The following is a 22,444-nucleotide window of genomic DNA, read 5'->3' as shown; positions in this document are numbered from 1 at the left end:
TGTCCGATTTCGCTGAAATTTTAACACGATAAAGCTGGATTGTTAACGAATAGATTTACCGCCTGCCGATGTGTGGTAGCTATTAACGCTGAAGTGTTATATCGCTTCGAAGTCAGGGTTTTGAAGAGATTTTTTTGCAACGTGTGGGTTCGGCGTGATTTTGTAATCGGAGGTTTTTGTTGACCCCGAAGGAAAAAATATCCGGAAAGGGTCATTTCATCGACGATTCAAAGGAATATAAATATGTGTATGTTCCGAGCTAAATTTCTGCTGAAAAAATATAATTTTTGACGAACGCTGGGTTTTTAATTTTTTTCCCGCGAAAGTCAGTATCGGAGATGAGATTTATTAATGTTTCAACAGCTTTTGGCGAGTAAACATCACAGGTTGCGTGACTGAAAATTTGGCCGAGTGGAAGCCTGGGTCTGGTCGCAGACAAATCTGCGGAAAAAAAAAAAAAACACGGATAAACCATGAACCGCGCTCGGCCCATGGCCGCGCGGTTAAATACGGGTGTATGTTTGCAATTAAAAAGTATCACCTTTGGCAGAACCTTAGTCGGACCAATGTGGTGTTTGGCTTATGCTTACATAGGAAAAAATTAAAATCGTGATTCTAGCGGAACACAACATCAGTGAATTAAAGCGTCTGCATGAATTAAATAATAAAATAGCTTTACTTTCTGTCCATCATCATTAAATAGGAACTGAACCGAAAAGACCTAAAACTCGGTATAAATTTGTTAAGAACAGCATATAATAGTAGGCTGAACCTTAGGCCATTTTAGAATCAATGGCAATCTATAACATCAGTCAGTAATTACATTTACCTTTCATGTATGAAGCAGCAGATGGCAGTCTGAACACAACACTGATTCTCGCACGTGGATTAAATGCTCTGTTTGTTTTAATCTTTCGTGCTATGAAATAAATACTAAGTGATTACGATCGGCGCATTTTCAATTAATTTCCTCTCCCACGAGAAAGCAAAATTAATATAAAAACTGCCATCGCTGTACCAACTACTGAGCTGGATTAAAAAGTTTCACAAGATTTCATTGTTAAACAATTTCATTCTCCGAAGAACGATTCAATTTTTTAAAATTGCGTTTGCTGTCATTTTTAGACAAAAAAATTGATTACTGCTTTGCATTAAAGGTTGATTGCTTTTATGATACCTTTCAGGAAGGCTTACTTTAATTTATTACAAGCCATTTGCTTTGGCACAAACTTCAACGTTCAACAGATCTTCAATCGCTACCAAGTAACGAATCTGAGAAAGAGAATGTCTTTAAACATTTCAGGGAATTCTACAACGAACGGGACAATAGTGGAGTTGGTAAAGAAAGCCTCAAATGGAAAACTTTATCTTACGATCGACAAATTATTGATTTGTTTGTCAGCGTCAGTAATTATCGGAGTTGGAATCGCTGAAAATATTTCAGTCCTGTTAACAATCAAGAGAACCCAGTCGCTTCAAACCACTCAGAATTATTTATTGGCAAATCTAGCGGCTGCCGATGTTACAAGTCTCCTGTTTTGTGGTTTTCGCCTCATCCCAATGATTAGGGTCCTTCCAGATGGAGCTGTTGGAACTGTTCTCTGTATGTTCTTTGTCGGCTTCAACGTTCCTCTGACTGCTACGGTTGTCTCGGTATTCACGCTTACAATCCTAGCAATAGAACGTTATAACGCAGTAGTAAGACCATTACGGATGTTGCAGCTTACGAGACTGAGAAACGGTTCGATACGCGATTATTGGCACATGGATGGCCTCCGTTGCCTTAAACACACCATTGTTTGTGTACAAACAATACGGTCAGAACGCAGAGTTAACTCACATTATCTTCTACATAATTTTTGTTTTCGTTCTTCCTTTTCTCATTATCAGCTTTTGCTACAGTAAACTTGTGAAATCGCTCAATCACAGAAGTGCGGTTACACCTGACAGTAATATCCCAGAAAAAGAACTCATGCGACAACGAAAACAACTCTTGAAGATGTCACTGACAGTTACTTTTGTTTTCGGGGCGTGTGTTTTACCTACCAGTGTTGTTACTGCCCTTCGCTATTTTCGGCTGGTAAGCCAAACCGTGCGGGCTTTTGGGCTATTGCTGCTTTTTATAAGTTCTGTGGTAAATCCATTCATTTATGCATTTCACAGCTCAAATTATCGACGCGCTTTTTAAAACATTACTCAAATGTAAATAGACGACCTGGATTACATTGGTCCCGTTAGTCCAGCGACATTTCTTTGTTCGACTTGTCTCGTTTGATGAGTTTACATTTCTTTCCTCTTTCGTTGCTGTACGAGTAGTTCGCTCGACGTTGGGGGGCTGGGGGTGGGGGCGGATAACTACGATGGACTAGCATCCCATCCATGGGACAGAAAAATACTCTCAGTTGTTTAATACAACGGAGACTGGGATAAGCTCTGCCGCAGGCGCTCTACCATTTGAGCTAATTCCCCAAAGCGTAAGCATATACAAGTTGCTATAACTATTGAAAAACCAATGTTTGAGGCATGACCTGGTAATTAGTTTTAAGCTTTTTTCTAAACAATTTACTTAGGATTTCATTTTAGAAAAACATAATTTAATAAAATATGTTGCTTTTCAATCTAGTTCCTTGTTATTTAGAACATGAGCTACGGATATTGACGACACATTATTGGAAAGCATATGAGAAACAACTGCCAATAAATAATTTCGGCATAACTATATTTCAACAAAAATGTCCTCATCATTTGAGAAAGCACGTTAACAATATATACATACATCTTAAAGAATAAAACCAAATCAGTTTGAACAAAGCCAATGAGCGGGTGCTGTTCCTCATTAGGCCAAACTTTTGATAACGTTCTTGTACAAAGGCGGTAATACTTTAAAAAAACGGCACCGAGGTTAATTTGTCTGGTCCATTAGCTCAGTCGGTAGAGCTTGGTGCTGATAACGCCAAGGTCGTGAGTTCGACCCTCACACGGACAAAATTGTCCTTTTAAGTAAACCAGCTGGAAAATACCATTTTAAGATTTCTAGCTGACTGTACTCTGATTTCTCTTTTCCTTTATTTTTTTCATTAGTTAATTCCCCCTGATCAGTTCAAAACAAGACGACTAGATCAAAATTACTTTAGTTTAATGTTTTCCCAGAGGTCGTTGGAAATGTTTCCCGGCCTACAGAAGGACTTGGTTAAGTCATATTTTAATCTAGAAGGGCTTCGTAGTAGTCACTTGGAATTGTCTGCGCAAAAATGAAAGTGATTCTTTAAAGAAGAAAGGTATTCCGTTGTTTCATATGGCCGTTGTGGCGTCACAAAAACCATCGTAAAATTGTCTGTTTGTTTATGATGTTGTTTTCATTGACAAAAGAGTATTAAAAAAGGCCTGTCCGGGAACGGAACCCGGGACCTCTAACACTAAAGCGAGAATCATACCACTAGACCAACAGGCCACACGTGGTTGGACATCATTTGACAAAGGTCTTAATCTACCTTTTTCTGTTGAACTGGTACTGTAACACCTGTTATGTGTTGTCTCATTGGCCAAGATATTTACTATCCAAATCTTCCGGGTTTTCACTTTTCGTGTCTTTCTAGCATGATACAATGTAGCAGAAATCTTACACAAGTTAAAATTTCATCCACGAAAATTAATTTGATGAAAATTGTACAAAATCCTTCGAAGGAAGTCTCCGTGGCGCAATCGGTTAGCGCGTTCGGCTGTTAACCGAAAGATTGGTGGTTCAAGCCCACCCAGGGACGGCTCTTTTTGTTTTGGTAAGTATTTTCTATATAGTTTATTCCATTCATCCATCCTGTTTGCATAATTTTTAATTGTAGTACTCGTAAGTAGATCTTCTCAAGTAAATAGGCACTGTGCGGATGTGATGCGAATAAACCGTTATTATCGTGATTTCTGATCTCATCAGATAGGAGGCCGACAGTGGAAATGCGACAGGAGCAGTTTTTATTGACTTATCAAAGGCATTCGATACCATCAGTCATTCCGTTTTATCGAGTAAACTGTCCCGTTATGGAGTATATAATATGGAACTGTCATGGTTTACTGATTATTTATTCCATCGCAAGCAGATCGTTCAATTTCATGGTGTGCTTTCTGAACCAAATCTAATTAACACTGGAGTTCCTCAAGGAAGTATTCTTCGGCCCCTCCTTTTTCTCATCCTCTTTAATGATGTGCACAGTCCCCTGCGTCATTGTAAGATTATCACTTACGCTGACGATACGGTGATTTTTACATCCTCAAGTGATATCGATGCGATACAAAGCAGCCTTTCACAGGACTTAGATAATCTCTCTAACTGGTTTCGTGATAATGAACTTACTTTTAATCTGAAGAAAGGAAAATCTGAGGTGATGCTGTTTGGTACCGGTAAGCGGTTGAATCTGTTTCAAGGCTGTCAAGTCAAGCTCTCAGTCAACGGTTTTCCCATCAACACCACTGCATGTTATAAGTACCTCGGCGTGCATCTGGACCCGACACTTAATTTTGGAACTCATTTTCAAAAAATTTACAAGAAGGCAGCAGGAAGAGTGAACCTCTTACGGCGCATCCGTTCCAGTATTGATACTTTTACTGCCCAACGAATTTACCAATCGATGATTATGCCAATATTTACGTATTGCGGCTATACTAGTCTTGGATGGTCAGAGTCCCGCAAACGCATGATCCGGTCCATTGAGACGCGAAGCCTCGAAATCATTTCCCCAAAATGCAGTTCGCAGAACTGTGATCTTCGATTTTTAACTGTTGATAGCTTTTCACAAAAAAGAGCGTGCTGCTTTGTATTTGACTGCCTTAATGGAACTGCATGCTTTCTATTTAAAGACTATTTTCACCGATTACATCATAACGCTTTAAACACTAGAAACAATGGGAAAACAGCAAAACTACCAAAAGTCAGACTGGATTTTGTGCGCCGTAGCTTTTATTTTTTAGGTGCCTCGATAATTAATTTATTGCCTTTAAGTTTAAGAAACATTAATGCTAGAGTTTTATTTAGGAAAGCCTTGGACGATTATTTCTTGTTATTCCTATTGTATTTTTAACGGTTTTTAATATGTATCTTATTTTATATATCTTGATAATTCTTGTTTATTAGTTTTTAATTCTTAGCAGGACCCCGTTGATAACAGTACTTTGTACTGAAGGGTTATCTTGAGGAAACATTTTTTTCATTTTTTTATTTGACTTTGGCAGTGTTTTTATGATTGCATGCTCGATTTCTTTATGAACTGTTTTATGGCATCTTGTATTTTGAGGGTGAAAATATACAAATAAGAGTAATTTTGACAAGTAACTTAACCATAATTGAGAGATGTGAAAATATAATGGCGGACTGTGCTGCATCAGTTAAATCATTTAGTAGTTATTTTTCTGTTGTAATAATATGACAATAGCTTGTACCATATATGCTAAATATGTTCAAACATTCTTCCAAAAATAGTAATTTATTTTATCTAAAACTCTGTTTTTTTTTCATGTAACAATCGGGGGATTAGCTCAAATAGTAGAACGCCCGCTTTGCATGCGGGAGGTACCGAGATCGATACGATAATGTTATTTTACTCCAAAAGACAAAATTTAGACCAAGAGTGACTTTTTAATATTATTTGGCAACTTATTTTCTTCAAAATTTTACAAATAGCATTAAGTATTTTTAAATGTTCTAAATTCTTTAATGTGGTGTATTTAAATCTCCTTTAAATCTATGGTCCGTTAGCTCAGTCGGCAGAGCGTGGTGTTGATAACGCCAAGGTCGTAAGTTTGACCCTCACACGGACCAATATTTCTTTTGACTAAATCAACGGGAAAATACTATCTTAAGATTTTTATCTGATTTATCTGATTTCTCTTTTCCTAATTCTTGACCTTTATTTCAATTAAAAACCTGTTTTTATATATTTGTTTTGATCGCTACAAAACAAAAGGACTAGATCAAATTTACCTTTGTCTATAATGTTACTACATGTAGCTGAAAACCCGGGGAGGGGGGTACTTTAGGATTTTCTGGGCAGGGATGTTCCGCTGGGACCCCAGTTTATAATATCCAGTAGTGTTTTATGATAGTCATCTATCGACGCTGTTGAGGCCGAGTTGCAAAAATTTAAACTTGCCGATTTTATTTTTTTATATTTATAAGTGGCAATTCCTGGTTTCCTTAGTTTAGATAAAATCTTCAACCAACTGGTCAGTTTCGTGAATAATGATACTCTATTCTAGACCCAAACGCTCTGATTTATATACACTATGCTAGAGTAAACTGCTTGAAAACCATACCCTTTACTGCGGCACTTACCTATATAGCCCATATCCGCCAGTATTTTCCCCCCACCCCGGGGGGCTGGAGAGTACCGGTTTGAAAAATATGGGTGCCAACAGAAACACTTGATTAAGTCATATTCTAATATAAAGAGGCTTCATTGTGGTCGGTTAGAATTGTTTGCACAAAAATGAAAGAAATTTGTTTTTAAAGGGGGAAGGTAATTCACTGTTTCATATGGCATTCGTGACGTCACATAAGCCATCGTAGCTTGTTTCGTTTTGATGTCGTGTTTATCAATAAAAGAGTATTAAAAGGGCCTCTCCGGGAGTCGAGCCCAGGACCTATCGCACCCTAAGCGAGAATCATGCTCCTAGACCAACAGGCCAAACGTGGTTGAATATTCATTTGAAAAAGGTCTTAACCTACTTCTCTCTATTAAACTGGTACTATATAACACCAGTTATTTGTTGGCTTATTGACTAAGACAGTTACTATCCAACTTCCCTGGTTTTTCGCTTTTCATGTCATTCGAGCAAGATACAATAATGTAGCAGAAACCTTACGCAAGTTAAAATTTCATCCACACAATTTAACTTGATGAAAATCGTACAAACACCGTCCATGTAAGTCTCCGTGGCGCAATCGGTTAGCGCGTTCGGCTGTTAACCGAAAGGTTGGTGGTTCAAGCCCACCCGGGGACGATTCTTTCTGTTTTGATAATTGTTTTCTGTATAGTTAGCGTCAAGAGTCTATCCTGTTAGCGCAATCTTTAGCTGCATTGCATGTTAGTAGGTCTTGTCAAACAAACAGCCACTACGCGGATGTGATGTGAATAAACCGTTATTATCGCGATCGTTACCGTTATTGGTTTTTTGACGGTTGAAGCAAATTAGGCTGTAATTTTTCATAAAAGGGTACAAATTTGTCCATATCTGACCAATCCAATTAGTATTATAATTTGTGCGTTCAATATTGCGTCTTTACTCTTCAAATGTTTGTCTTATTAACGTAATCACATCACCTTTATTACCGCCGCGTGCATTAATCGCCTGCTCCCGTGACTAGAAGTTGAAGGACTTGAACATAAGCATACTTTTTGTGATATATTAAAACGTTGCTTTATAAACAGCATACCTTGCCCCTAGACAATCGTTTAGTTCTTAATTAAGGATATCTGAGACATTTGACGGCTAATATTGGCTTGCTCATTTGACGGTTGTCGATAAAAATATTGCGCTTTTCCCTATTACCTACATCAATCAATCAATAAAACACAACTTTCCACTTGTAAATGGGGCACTGGTTGCTGCACTGGATTAGCTGTACCTGGTTAGCCCAGCATCAAGTAAGGAACAGCCCCCGTTTATTGATAACTTCAGATAAGCTTAGATAGTGTACGTTATATGAAACTGAACAAATACATTCAAAACTAGTGTGCCTGCTGCCCGCCAAGAAAAACCCCCTTTTCTTTAGGAGGAGCGCTAGTCTAGAATGATTCCCCAAGTAAAATCCTGCCAACACACGATCTCGGTTCTGATGTTGCCATGACAACTGCCAAATGTCCGGCGAACCGTGAAAACGTAAATTTGTTGCTATTCTACGAACCGCAGCAAATAGCAAGCTTTGACGGTTGACGGTTAATGTTTTGGCCATTTGACCGTTAACCCCATTGAGATCCTCTGCCTAACGCTAAAACAAGGATAACATCGTTTTTGAAAAACTTTAATATTGAGCATCGTGAGAAGCAGGCAAATGTTCAACTGTTTGCTGTACTTCGTAGACTTATTTTTTCTGTCTTCCTGATCAAAAAACTAGAAACTGCCAGTTCCTGATTGGCACACCACTGAGTATGGCAGCTTTCATTCGTAAACGGTTTCAGTAGTGTAGTGGTTATCACGTCCGCTTTACACGCGGAAGGTCACCGGTTCGAGCCCAGCCGGAAACACATGATTGTTTTTCCTATGAGGCTAAATCTTGCTACCCAACTCTAGCCAACTCTTACAAAATTTTGAGTCAGTAAAAAGAAAACAAAAGAAAAAGAAACGAAAGGTGTCGACGTAACTGAGCTCCATTAATCCTTTATCCTTTAGCAACTTCATATTAGGATCCATACCTTAAATAACGCTATCGAGCTATGATCTTAATCAAGCTTATGTTATTGATTGTTAGTGGGTTGGTAACCAGAAATGTACGAGTTTAGTCGGAGAAACCAAAAATCTATTCGCAATTAGTTGACGGTTGATTACAATTTTTGTGTTAAATGTTAATTTACTCTTTTGTATTCTCCAACGACAAAACCATCGTTTTAAACTTTTCTATTCTTTTTGTTGTGTGTTGTTTTTTTATTAAATACTACTGCCTTTGTACAAGAACGTTGTCAAAAGTTTGGCCTAATGAGGAACAGCACCCGTTTATTGGCTTTGTTTAAACTGATTTGGTCTTATTCTTTAAGATGTATGTATATATTGTTAACGTGCTTTCTCAAATGATGAGGACATTTTTGTTGAAATATAGTTATCCCAAAATTATTTATTAGAAGTTGTTTCCCATTTATTTTCTAATCATGTCTCGTCAATATCAGTAGCTTATGTTCTAAATAACAAGGAACTAGAATGAAAAGCAACATATTAAATTATCTGTTTTTCTAAAATGAAATTCTAAGTACATTTAGAAAAAAAATAAAACAAATCACCAAGTCATGCCTCTAACATTGTTTTTTCAATAGTTATAGTATTTTGTATATTGAACCAAATGCTTACGGTTTGGGGAATAAGCTCAAATGGTAGGGCGCCCGCTTAGCATGCGGGAGTTACCGGGATCGATACCCGGATTCTCCAGCAGTCTTTACTTTACTAGCTAATATGCAGCTTTACTTTTTTTTGAAGGCAGATTTTTTTCGGACCATTGTTGTACAAGTAAAGGTTTGTAAACTTTTTATTTGGATAATTTTCTCTGGCTATCAGAGAAGATGAGAATACTCCTATTAAAAAATTTTCCGCTGTCGCTCTAAAACTACGTGGACTTCAATCGACCAGCGGTAAACAGGCAATACCCAGAGCACCTTTCGGTATATTTGTCGCGCGGTACGCTTTGTAGCGCAACTTTTCTCAAAACAGCTGTATGACACAGATATCACAAAGATTCTTTGAAGAATTACTCTTTCCTTTGCGACTTGCTTTATTGTAACCTGGCAGTTAAAGGTTGAATTTCATCTTTTAGAACTGAAATTGACGCCCTCCTTTGGCACGGAATGGTAAGGAAAGGTTAAATGGCCGCACCCGGGCCTTGCTAGCCCACACACTGCAGATCTAATCTAGTCTCCGTTGTATTAAACAACTGAGAGTATTTTTCTTTTCCATGGATGGGATGCTAGTCCATCGTAGTTATCCGCCCACACTCCCAGCCCCCCACCGTGGAGCGAACTACTTTTACAGCAATGAAAAAAGAAAGAAATATAAATTCATCAAACGAGACAAGTCGACCAAAGAAATGTCGCTGAACTAACGGGACAAATGTAATCCAGGGCGTCTATTTACATTTAAGTAATTTTGTGAAAGCGCTTTATACTCTGATAAAACATCGGTTTTTGACCAATCAGAGCGTGCGCAGGGTCCTATCTATATCATAATGGTCATTTATTCGCCATATAATTCTTGAAATTTTCCACGCGACTCTTGCGTAGATCTTAAAAGTAAATCCATCGGATAACACAACCAAAAAAATTCCCAGTGGTACAACATGTGAAGCTTCGTTGAGCAATTTTCGAAAGTAATAAAAAATTAAAAAGTGCAATATTTGTAAGGCACCGATGGGATTTGAACCCATGACCTCCTGTTTACTAGACAGGCGCTCTAACCAACTGAGCTACGGCGCCCTACATTAGATAACCTCGTGTATTATTGTTTACTCGTTTATTTTTTAAAAATAAAAAGAAAAAAAATTATAAAGAAAAAAACATTGTTAATACATATAGTACTAAGTTGGTGACATGTCCATTTCACGCTTGGTAATTTCCAGCAGTATTAAGATAGCTCAATACCTCTTAGGGTGTTCAGCCTCAAAAGGTCCACAGCGGGAGCTTTCGTGTTTCCTTTCAGCGTATTGAGCCAAAAAAATATGACAGGAGATAATGTGTTGTTTTAGAATTGGTACTTCTTAGGGGTCCCTCGGGGACCACCTGGGCTTTGATTGGGCGTTTGAAAGGCGGGCTCCGAAAAGTTCCAGAGGTCAAATTCTTAAAAAAAAAGATACCAGAAAGGGTTAATTCCTAGGGTTGGTATGGGAGATGGACGCTCCGGGTCATGAGCTCCTGATCTTGCTTTATTGACGGGACGCAGAAAAATAATCAGCGGAGTTGGACTGGTAACTACAAGACTACACAGAACAATAACCATAATAACAAATGTTTGCCAGGGAACATACTTCATCAAAGGTGTTCTTCATTGGGGCCCTACAACTGTTCTCAGATAAGTCTACACATTGTGCAACAACATTTACACAAATCTCAACATGGAAAAACATAGTATTAATTCCAAGTTTGAAGTGAACTATTCTCTGCCAAATATTGTTTAAGTGGGCCCAACTTAGTCAACTTGTGAGGTTCCTTAAAGAACAAGTTCGCATTTAGCGACTATAGTTTCACGTGCCTTGCAGCTGCAAGATGGCAGGATTCGATGTCCCGTGGAGAGAAATCTCGAATGTTTTTTTTAACTGCCGGCTTCCTACCTTTTTTTTAACTTTCTATCTTTATTGCTAGCAAATATCATTTTTTTTTTTTGTTTTCTTTAACTTCCTAGCTTGATTTTCTGTTTATTTTTGGACAATGTGGAGATAATTGTAAATAAAATCTGTTTCTGGAAAGAAAAGTAGGGGTCACCAAGCTCGTTAAATCCAAGCAAAGCTATAGCAGTGGCCATCTGCCTTATCATTGTTCATTCTAGTACTTAGCGCGCGCACTTGATACATGACGTGGCTCTCTCTTCATCCTCTCCTGATACCGGCGAAATGTTTAAGCAATCTGCCAAAATACTCTTCACCCTCAAAGATGTTCTCATCATGCTATACGATAATAGGGGTTAAGGTTATGGATTGCTTGTAATGGAATGGTCAATGTCATCATCTCTCTTTTTCGCCAAATCTTATTAGCAAAACGTATAAAAGAAATTGATTAATTACTCCATTTAAAATACCCTGGAGAAAAACAAAAACAATTGAAAAGTTTAAAACGATGGTTTTGTCGTTGGAGAATACAAAAGTTGAAATTGACTAAAATTGCAATCAACCGTCAACTAATTGCGAATAGATTCTTGGTTTCTCCGACTAAAACTCGTACATTTCTGGTTACCAACCCACTAACAATCAATAACATAAGCTTTGTTAAGATCATAGCTCGATAGCATTATTTAAGGTATCGATCTTAATATGAAGTTGCTAAGAGATGAAAGATCAATGGAGCTGAGTTACGTCGACACCTTTCGTTTTTTTTTTTCCTTTTGTTTTGTTTTTGCTGACTCAAAATTTTGTAAGTGGTGGGTAGCAAGATTTAGTCTCATAGGAAGAACAATCATGTGTTTCCGGCTGGGCTCGAACCGGCGACCTTCCGCGTGTAAACGGACGTGATAACACTACGGAAACCGGTTACGAATGAAAGCTGCCATACTCAGTGGTGTGCCAATCAGGAACTGGTAGTTTCTAGTTTTTTGATCAGGAAGACAGAAAAAATAAGGCTACGAAGTACAGCAAACAGTTGAACATTTACCTACTTCTGACGATGCTCAAAATTGAAGTTTTTCAAAAACAACGCTATCCTGGTTTTAGCGTTAGGCAGTGGATCTCAATGGGGTTAACCGTCAAATGACCAAAACATTAACCGTCAACCGTCAAAACCGCAATATTTTTACCGTCAACCGTCAAATGAGCAAGCCAATATTAGCCGTCAAATGTCTCAGATATCCTTAATTAAGAACTAAACGATTGTCTAGGGGCAAGGTATGCTGTTTATAAAGCAACGTTTTAATATATCACAAAAAGTATGCTTATGTTCAAGTCCTTCAACTTCTAGTCACGGGAGCAGGCGACTAATGCACGCGGCGGTAATAAAGGTGATATAATTACGTTAATAAGACAAACATTTGAAGAGTAAAGACGCAATATTGAATGCACAAATTATAGTACTAATTGGATTGGTCAAATATGGACAAATTTGTACCCTTTTATGAAAAATTACAGCCTAATTTGCTTCAACCGTCAAAAAACCAATAATGGTAACGATCGCGATAATAACGGTTTATTTACATCACATCCGCGCAGTGGCTGTTTGAGAAGACCTACTAACATGCAATGCAACTAAAAATTACGCTAACAGGATGGACTCTTGACGCTAACTATACAGAAAACAATTATCAAAAAAAAGAATCGTCCCCGGGTGGGCTTGAACCACCAACCTTTCGGTTAACAGCCGAACGCGCTAACCGATTGCGCCACGGAGACTTACATGGACGGTGTTTGTACGATTTTCATCAAGTTAAATTGTGTGGATGAAATTTTAACTCGCGTAAGGTTTCTGCTACATTATTGTATCTTGCTCGAATGACATGAAAAGCGAAAAACCAGGGAAGTTGGATAGTAACTGTCTTAGTCAATAAGCCAACAAATAACTGGTGTTATATAGTACCAGTTTAATAGAGAGAAGTAGGTTAAGACCTTTTTCAAATGAATATTCAACCACGTTTGGCCTGTTGGTCTAGGAGCATGATTCTCGCTTAGGGTGCGATAGGTCCTGGGCTCGACTCCCGGAGAGGCCCTTTTAATACTCTTTTATTGATAAACACGACATCAAAACGAAACAAGCTACGATGGCTTATGTGACGTCACGAATGCCATATGAAACAGTGAATTACCTTCCCCCTTTAAAAACAAATTTCTTTCATTTTTGTGCAAACAATTCTAACTGACCACAATGAAGCCTCTTTATATTAGAATATGACTTAATCAAGTGTTTCTATTGGCACCCATATTTTTCAAACCGGTACTCTCCAGCCCCCCGGGGTGGGGGGAAAATACTGGCGGATATGGGCTATATAGGTAAGTGCCGCAGTAAAGGGTATGGTTTTCAAGCAGTTTACTCTAGCATAGTGTATATAAATCAGAGCGTTTGGGTCTAGAATAGAGTATCATTATTCACGAAACTGACCAGTTGGTTGAAGATTTTATCTAACCTAAGGAAACCAGGAATTGCCACTCATAAATATAAAAAAATAAAATCGGCAAGTTTAAATTTTTGCAACTCGGACCCAACAGCGTCGATAGATGACTATCATAAAACACCACTGGATATTTTTAAATGGGGTCCCAGCGGAACATCCCTGCGCAGAAAATTCTAAAGTACCCCCGTCCCCGGGTTTTCAGCTACATGTAGTAACATTATATATAGACAAAGGTAAATTTGATCTAGTCCTTTTGTTTTGTAGCGATCAAAACAAATATATAAAAACAGGTTTTTAATTGAAATAAAGGTCAAGAATTAGGAAAAGAGAAATCAGATAAATCAGATAAAAATCTCAAGATAGTATCTTCCAGTTGATTTAGTTAAAAGGAATATTGGTCCGTGTGAGGGTCAAACTTACGACCTTGGCGTTATCAACACCACGCTCTGCCGACTGAGGTAACGGACCAGACACATTTACCTCAGTGCCGTCTTTTATTAAGTTATACTGCCTTTGTACAAGACATTTACCATAAGTTTGGTCCGGTGAGATATAGCAAACGCTCAGTGGTGTCAGTTATTTTAATAGTCCATTGGGCGGTGGCCAGCAGATTATTGCTTCTATGAGATACTTTAAGAGGCGCCCTCTGTAAATTTCAACTATGGCCATTTGGACCAGAAAAAATCAAATTTCTCAAACTTCCTGAGATGAATGGTCTAGATAAGTGATTCACAAAAATATAACTATCAGTTCAATTTGATTCGTATTTTAGCGCTGGGGCCAACATCTTGGCTTTGCCCCTCTGAGAGGGCTTTCAGCGGCCATTTTAGGGCACATTTTTAACAATTTGCCATACAAACAAAACGATATAAATCCGGGTAAAAACCCTTTATTCCAGACAAGCAAATGTTTCTTGTTACACTGAAGTAAACTAAAGTAATTTTGATCTAGTCCTCTTGTTTTTAACTGATCAGGGGAAATTAACTAATGAAAAAAAATAAAGGAAAAGAGAAATCAGAGTACAGTCAGTTAGAAATCTTAAAAGTGCATTTTCCAGCTGGTTTACTTAAAAGGAAAAGTTGGTCCGTGTGAGAGTCGAACTCACGACCTTGGCGTTATCAGCACCACGCTCTGCCGACTGAGCTAACGGACCAGACAAATTAACCTCGGTGCCGTTTTTTTAAGTATTACTGCCTTTGTACAAGAACTTTATCAGAAGTTTGGCCTTATGAGGAACAACATTGGCTTTGTTCAAACTGATTTGGTTTTATTCTTTAAGATGTATGTATATATTGTTAACGAGCTTTCTCAAATGCATGATGAGGACATTTATGTTGAAAGATAGTTATCCCGAAATTATTTATTGGCAGCTGTTTTTCATATACCTTCCAGTAATGTCTCATCAGTATCAGTAGCTTATGTTCTAAATAACAAGGAACTAGAATAAAAAGCAACATATTTTATTAAATGATCTGTTTTTCTAAAATGAAATTCTAAGTAATTTTTTTAGAAAAAAGCTTAAAACTAATTACCAGGTCATGCCTCAAACATTGGTTTTTCAATAGTTATAGCAATTTGTATATGCTTACGCTTTGGGGAATTAGCTCAAATGGTAAAGCGCCCGCTTAGCATGCGGGAGGTACCGGGATCGATACCCAGTCTTTATATTATTAGCTAATATGCAGCTTTTATTCTTTTTGAAGACAGATGTTTTTCCGACCATTGTTGAACAAATAACGGTTTGTAAACTTTTTATTTGGATAATTTTCTCTAGCTATCAGAGAAGATGGGAATACTCCTATTAATGAATTTTCCGCTGTCCCTCTGAAACAACGTGGATTTCAATCGACCAGCGGTAAAGCAACAATACCCGAAACACCTTTCGGTATTGGCGCGGGGTACGCTTTCAGTTACGCTTTTGTAACGCAACCTTTCTCATAACAGCCTTATAACGCAGATAACACAAAGATTCTTTGAAAAATTACTCTTGCCTTTACGACTCGCTTTATTGAAATCTGGAAGTTAAAGCTTGAATTTCATCTTTTAGAAGTGAAATTGCCGGCCTCCTTTGACACTGGATGGTAAGGAAACGTTAAATGGTCGCACCTGCGCCTTGCTAGCCCCCACACGGCAGAGCTTATCCCAGTCTCCCTTGAATTAAACAACTGAGAGTATTTTTCTGTCCATGGATGGGATGCTAGTCCATCGTAGTTATCCGCCCTCACACCCAGCCTCCCATCGTGGAGCGAACTACTCTTACAGCAATGAAAGAAGAAAGAAATGTAAACTCATCAAACGAGACAAGTCGAACAAAGAAATGTCGCTGAACTTACGCGACAAATGTAATCCAGGGCGTCTATTTACATTTGAGTAATGTTTTAAAAGCGCGTCGATAATTTGAGCTGTGAAATGCATAAATGAATGGATTTACCACAGAACTTATAAAAAGGAGCAATAGCCTAAAAGCCCGCACGGTTTGGCTTACCATCCGAAAATAGCGAAGGGCAGTAACAACACTGGCAGGTGAAACACACGCTCCGGAAACAAAAGTAACTGTCAGCGACATCTTCAAGAGTTGTTTTCGTTGTCGCATGAGTTTTTTTTTCTGGGATATTGCTATCAGGTGTAACCGCACTTATGTGATTGAGCGATTTCACAAGTTTGCTGTAGCGAAAGCTAATAACGAGAAAAGGAAGAGTGAAAACAAAAATTATGTAGAAGATAATGTGAGTTAACTCTGCGTTCTGCCTGTACATCTGTCGGCAAGCTGCTGTCTTGAACTTGTAGTTTGTGTACACAAACAACGGTGTGTTTAAGGCAACGGACGCCATCCATGTGCCAATAATCGCGTATCGAACCGTTTCTCTCGTAAGCTGCGACATCCGTAGAGATCTTACTACTGCGTTATAACGTTCTATTGCTAGGATTGTAAGCGTGAATACCGAGACAATCGTAGCATTCAGAGGAACGTTGAAGCCGACAGAGAACATACAGAGAACAGTTCCAACAGCTTCATCTGGAAGGACCCTAATCATTGGGATGAGGCAAAAACCACAAAACAGGAGACTTGTAACATCGGCAGCCGCTAGATTTGCCAATAAATAATTCTGAGCGGTTTGAAGCGACTGGGAAACAGGACTGAAATATTTCCAGCGATTCCAACTCCGATAACTACTGACGCTGACAAACAAATCAATAACTCGTCGATCGTAAGATAAAGTTTTCCATTTGAGGCTTTCTTAACCAACTCCACTATTGTCTCGTTCGTTGTAGAATTCCCTGAAATGTTTAAAGACATTCTCTTTTTCAGATTCGTTACTTGGTAGCGATTGAAGATCTGTTGAACGTTGAAGTTTGTGCCAAAGCAAATGGCTTGTAACCAGTTAAAGTAAGCCTTCCTGAAAGATGTTATCAAAGCAATTGACCTTTAATGCAAAGGGCTAATCAATTTTGTTGTCTATAAATGACAGCAAACGCAATTAAAAAAAATTGCATCGTTCTTCGGAGAATGAAATTGATTAACAATGAAATCTTGTGAAACTTTTTAATCCAGCTCGGTAGTTGGTACAGCGATGGCAGTTTTTATATTAATTTTGCTTTCTCGTGGGAGAGGAAATTAATTGAAAATGCGCCGATCGTAATCACTTAGTATTTATTTCATAGCGGGAAAGATTAAAACAAACAGAGCATTTAATCCACGTGCGAGAATCAGTTTTGTGTAAATGTAATTACCGACTGATGTTATAGATCGCCATCGATTTGAAAATAGCGTAAGGTTCAGCCTACTACTATATGCTGTTCTTAACAAATTTATACCGAGTTTTAGGGCTTTTCGGTTTGGTTCCTATTTAATGATGATGGACAGAAAGTAAAGCTATTTTATTATTTTATTCACGCAGACGCTTTAATTCACTGAGGTTATGTTCCGCTAGAATCAAGATTTTAATTTTTTGCTATGTAAGCAAAAGCCAAAGACCACACAGGTCGGACTGAGGTTCTCCCAAAGGTAATACTTTTTAATTGGAAACATACACCCGTATTTACATAAGAAAGAGTTGTTGAATCTGGGAAAATAATGATTTTGAAGAAAAACACAATCTGGAGAATCCGGGTATCGATCCCGGCACCTTTCGCATGCTAAGCGGATGCTCTACCATTTGAGCTAATTCCCCAGAAGCTCTTGATGCCAAATTGCTAAGCGGGTTCTCAATCTCACTGTACCCAAGCTTTCGTATTATAGCTCATACTAAATAAGACAGCAACGAGAATGAAGAGCGTGGTGCTGATAACGGCAAGGTCGTGAGTTCGACCCTCACACATACGGACCATCTTCTTGCTTAAGTAAGCCAGCTGAGATAACACTATCTACTGATTTGTTTCTGATTTCTGTTTTTAAACAGAAGTAAACTCAGCGACCTATTTTGCGCTTAGAACAGAAAATTCTACGGTTAAATAGTGGTACTGTTGAATTTGATCGGTTAGAAATTACAAATTCAGAAACTTATATGCTATATAATATATGAAACATTTTTCGCACGGTAACGTAAAAATCCCAATAATTCCGGCCCATGCAGTACCTGTCTTTTCTTTTTTTGTTTTTATGTGCACGTTGCTTTGATTAAAAAAGAAAGAAAGAAGAAGCAACAAAATATGGCGACACAATTCATAAGTTGATCCGGAAAATCTCACACTTTAATTTTTTTGATGTTACTCTACGTGAAGGTAGTAACGTACTGGTAAATTAACCTGTTTTAAACCAGATTTACCGTAGTTTGTAGTATGTATTCATTTTTTTTTGGCCTGTTGGTCTAGTGGTATGATTCTCGCTTCGGGTGCGAGAGGTCCCCGGTTCGACTCCCGGATAGGCCCCATGTTTAATATTTTGTCAAAATATTTTGCAAGTCGTAACAGCATCGATTACTTTGGCTCTTTTTCATGACTGGCGTATTGCATGTAAAGAACTGAACGAACGGGCGAAAGAAGAAAAGCGAAGAAAGTAAGCGAAAAAGATATTTCATTCTTACGCAAAAGCTAGGGCTTGCGTTGAGCTGTGAAACTCTCCCTTTGATTTGTTTACCATATACAAAGCCTTCTTTGAACATGTTTTAATAAATATCTGCTGCCCTGGAATTGTCTTTTTTTAAATGAACAACGAAACATTTCCCGCGCAAAGAAAGTAAAAAGAAAAACACAGATTTGGCTTGCTATTGTTTGCGTGCAGTTCTTGTCAAAACAGAAAAGGGAGTTTTTTAAACTGCTTAAAAAAAAAAAGTAGTATAAACATGCTGATAGAGTTGTACTTGGTTGTCCTATTAGTGAAGTAAAAAGCTGCGTATGATGACAGCACGTGTGACTCTCTTCACACCCTGTTTGCAGAGCAGAAATTAGAAGATTGAAAATTAACTGAAGGCAACCACAGCTTTGCTAAGAATCTGGAATGAATGAATGAATGAATTTTTGATCATTACTTACTAAACACGATGAAATTTAAGCTATAAGCTTGTGGGTTCATGTCGATGTCGCGATAAGAAAACCCATCCAAAATTATCCCAAAAAAATCCACTGTGGGCAACAAGATGGCGACTGGTGCATTTAACAATAGTTTTTAGCGTCAACTGAATCCCTAAGAAACGCTCATGAAAAACGCACAGAAAACTTCCTAAAACTTTAAACCTAGCGTACACAATTAATGCAATTCAGCGACAAATGTTGTAATACTTTGATAATCCAGGTACGCCATCCATTGTCCTAAAATGTACAGCCGCCATTTTTTCCCACTGTGGATTTTGGCGCGCTGTTACTGACGCCATGACACTGCCGAAGATTTAAGAAAATAATGATCGCATTCAATAGATATATTTTCAATGAAAATCTGCTTAACATTGAGAGATGGTGCGTTCACGGTTTCCTACAGAAAATTTTAATGCACGTTTTAAAATATAACAATAATAAACAAATATCCAACGACAAATCGATAATAAAAAATTGGAGAATGCGAATAACAGTGAATACTGACGATGAGTAATACAGTGATTTTGTGCAGGAAGTCATGGCACACTACCTGCGTTTTAAGAGCAGATAAATGAGGAAAAAAGAACTGCAAACAGAAAAGAAAAGACCAAAAAAAATGTTAACATGGGTAGCAAAAATCTTGATTTTGGAGAATCCGGGTATCGATCCCGGTATTTCCCGCATGCTAAGCGGGCGCTCTACCGTTTGAGCTAATCCCCCATTATACAGATGCCTTAGCTATTGCGAGGCTATTTTGAAAAACAGGTCACCAGTTTTCGTCAAGCGTTACCGAAAATGAAAAAAGAGATTGAAATACACCACGTTAACTAATTTAAAACTAGTAGTAATCAGAGATTATGAGAGTATATTCGACGCTCTCACTTTAATATATATATACCGTAAATAAATGATTTCATTAGCTACCTTTCAACTTTTTCAGCAGCAATCGAGGTTTTACAGTCAGATATGCATAGTGTCAAAGTCCATGCTAGTGAAGAGGTCACGATTTGTTGATACGTTGCGTGACGCTGCCAGTTTCTGTAGATTCTCAAGTTTCATAGAATATTTAAATTACGTACATTATTCTAAGCTAGCATTTGCAATCGCGTGTTCGTTTCGCGTGGTCGTTTATCGTAAACAAACTCCGTGCGACTAATTTGAGTATTTCCCCTGATGAATAAAGTAGTCTTATGGGTCTTGCCTTCAGAGTACTTTTCCACCGATTCCAAACAATAAAATTTCGACCGGATAAAGACTGAGCTATCTGTCGCGACTGGAACTAATCAACAAATGCAATCAAAATGTAGCTGTTCCCACGGTCATCATCCAAAGCCAAGTGGTGTTAACAAACAAGGACAATTCCCTCAGATTTCGATAAATGCTACCGTCGAAAGGTGTAAATTCGCCAAAATCTAACGCCGAGAGCACATAATAGCGAAGCGTACGGCGACTGAATGGAAAGAAGTCAAAGAAAGATCCATCGGAAAGACTAGCTCACATGACCTGCTCACATACTCACATGTTCGCCACATGTCTTATCACATGTATTAGCATTTTAAAACGGTACCAGTTTACTGGCTGTGACGTGGCCCTGCAAAAATCAAGCGGGGTGGCCATTTTGGTGTCCTGACAAGAATGTGTTTTTTTCGGCCTATAACCGTGCACAGCAACACCAACTCTGAAAAGCCACAGGTCAAAATTAGGTTTGCGTTCCACGTCGTCGAACGCAACAATTAAAAAGAGTTAGTGCTATTTGTAAAATTTGGAAGAAAATAACTTGCCAAATAATAGTAAAAAATCACTCTTGATCTGAATTTTGTCTTTTAGAGTGAAATAACATTATTTGGAGAATCCGGGTATCGATACCGGTACCTCCTGCATGCAAAGCGGGCGCTCTACCATTTGGGCTAATCCCCCGATTGTTACATGAAAATCAGAGTCTTAGATAAAAGAAATTACTAGTTTTGGAAGAATTTTTGTCATAATATTACTATTGTCATGAGATTACAACAGAAAAATAACTACTAAATAATTGAAATGGCGCAGCAAAATCTTCTATTTTATTTTGACATCCCTCAATTGTGGTTAATTTACTTGAAAAGATTAGTATTAATTGAGTATATTTTCATTGCCGTAAAACAGTCCATAAAGAAATGGAGACGAACAATTACAAAAAAAAAAAAAAAAAAAAAAATGCAGAAGTCAATTAAAGAAATGAAAAGGAATGTTTTCGGCCGGGCTCGAACCGGCGACCTCCCGCGTGTGAGGCGGACGTGATAACCACTACACTACGGAAACTACAATTAACATAATTTCAACAAACAAAGAAGCGTAAGTCGTGTATTACACCGCGATAAAACACGATGGGCATTAATTTTGAGAACACGAGGGAAATGTAGAAATGTAGATTTCTCGAGTGGTCTCAAATGTCCAGAGTGTTTTATCACAGTGTAATACACGGCTTAGGCTTTTTCATTTGCTTTATGATATAGATTTTACAGGCGAAAAACAATAAAACATGCTTTTTCTATTCTTTATACTCTGATCACCAGAGTAAAAAGCATGGGTTTTTGACTAATCAGAGCGTGCGCAGGGTCCTATCTATATTATAATGCATGGTCATTAATTCGCAAATTACGTTCGATATAATTTTTGAAATTTTTCAGTCTTGCGTAATCTTAAAATTTAATCCATTGGATAACACAACCAAAAAAATTCCCAGGGGTACAACATGTGAAGCTTCGTTGAGCAATTTTCAAAAGTAATAAAAAATTAAAAAGTGCAACAACTGTAAGGCACCGATGGGATTTGAACCCATGACCTCCTGTTTACTAGACAGGCGCTCTAACGAACTGAGCTACGGCGCCCTACACTAGATAATCTCGTGTATTATTGTTTTATTTCTTAAAAATAAACAGAAAAAAATAGTTAAAAGAAACATTGTTAATACATGTAGTACTAAGTTGGTCACATGTCCACTTTCACGCTTGGTAATTTCCAGCAGTACTAAGATAGCTCAATACTTCTTAGGGTGTTCAGCCTCAAAAGGTCCATAGCGGGAGCTTTTCTGTAGTTGAGCCGAAAACTATGACAGGAGATAATGTGTCGGCTTTAGAATTGGTACCTCTTAGGGGTCCCTCGGGGACCACCTGGGCTTTGATTGGGCGTTTGAAAGGCGGGGTGCGAAAACTCCCAGAGGTCAAATTCTAAAAATAAAAAGATACGAAAAGGGTTGAATCCGAGGGTTGGTATTGGAGATGGACGCTCCGGGTCATGAGCTCCTGATCTTGCTTTATTGAAGGGACGCGGAAAATTAATCTGCGCAGTTGGACTGGTAACTACAAGACAACACAGAACAATAATCATAATAATGAATGTTTAGCAGGGCGCATACTTCATCAAAGGTGTTCTTCATTGGGGCCCTGCAACTGTTCTCAGATGA

At 38.1% G+C, this 22,444-nt stretch overlaps 8 non-coding genes across 8 annotated transcripts; 3 read left to right on the top strand and 5 right to left on the bottom strand.

The window, feature by feature from the left end:
- The first annotated feature begins 6,913 nt into the window (after positions 1-6,913).
- Positions 6,914-6,987, top strand: Trnan-guu (transfer RNA asparagine (anticodon GUU)). The gene has a single exon. It is a non-coding gene; the product is annotated as a tRNA-Asn (tRNA).
- A 1,171-nt stretch (positions 6,988-8,158) lies between these two features.
- Positions 8,159-8,231, top strand: Trnav-uac (transfer RNA valine (anticodon UAC)). The gene has a single exon. It is a non-coding gene; the product is annotated as a tRNA-Val (tRNA).
- Positions 8,232-10,086: 1,855 nt separating this feature from the next.
- Positions 10,087-10,160, bottom strand: Trnat-agu (transfer RNA threonine (anticodon AGU)). The gene has a single exon. It is a non-coding gene; the product is annotated as a tRNA-Thr (tRNA).
- A 2,541-nt stretch (positions 10,161-12,701) lies between these two features.
- Trnan-guu (transfer RNA asparagine (anticodon GUU)) lies at positions 12,702-12,775 on the bottom strand. The gene has a single exon. It is a non-coding gene; the product is annotated as a tRNA-Asn (tRNA).
- Positions 12,776-14,571: 1,796 nt separating this feature from the next.
- On the bottom strand, positions 14,572-14,644 carry Trnai-gau (transfer RNA isoleucine (anticodon GAU)). Its single transcript has one exon. It is a non-coding gene; the product is annotated as a tRNA-Ile (tRNA).
- A 3,644-nt stretch (positions 14,645-18,288) lies between these two features.
- On the top strand, positions 18,289-18,360 carry Trnap-cgg (transfer RNA proline (anticodon CGG)). Its single transcript has one exon. It is a non-coding gene; the product is annotated as a tRNA-Pro (tRNA).
- Positions 18,361-21,227: 2,867 nt separating this feature from the next.
- On the bottom strand, positions 21,228-21,300 carry Trnav-cac (transfer RNA valine (anticodon CAC)). Its single transcript has one exon. It is a non-coding gene; the product is annotated as a tRNA-Val (tRNA).
- Positions 21,301-21,795: 495 nt separating this feature from the next.
- Positions 21,796-21,869, bottom strand: Trnat-agu (transfer RNA threonine (anticodon AGU)). The gene has a single exon. It is a non-coding gene; the product is annotated as a tRNA-Thr (tRNA).
- Between the last annotated feature and the right edge of the window lie 575 nt (positions 21,870-22,444).

The sequence above is a fragment of the Orbicella faveolata genome, unplaced genomic scaffold, assembly GCF_042242905.1.
Source record: "Orbicella faveolata isolate gen_17 unplaced genomic scaffold, um_ofav_v1 contig_35, whole genome shotgun sequence".
Classification (NCBI taxonomy): domain Eukaryota; kingdom Metazoa; phylum Cnidaria; class Anthozoa; order Scleractinia; family Merulinidae; genus Orbicella; species Orbicella faveolata.
This window is presented reverse-complemented; position numbering and strand designations above follow the sequence as displayed.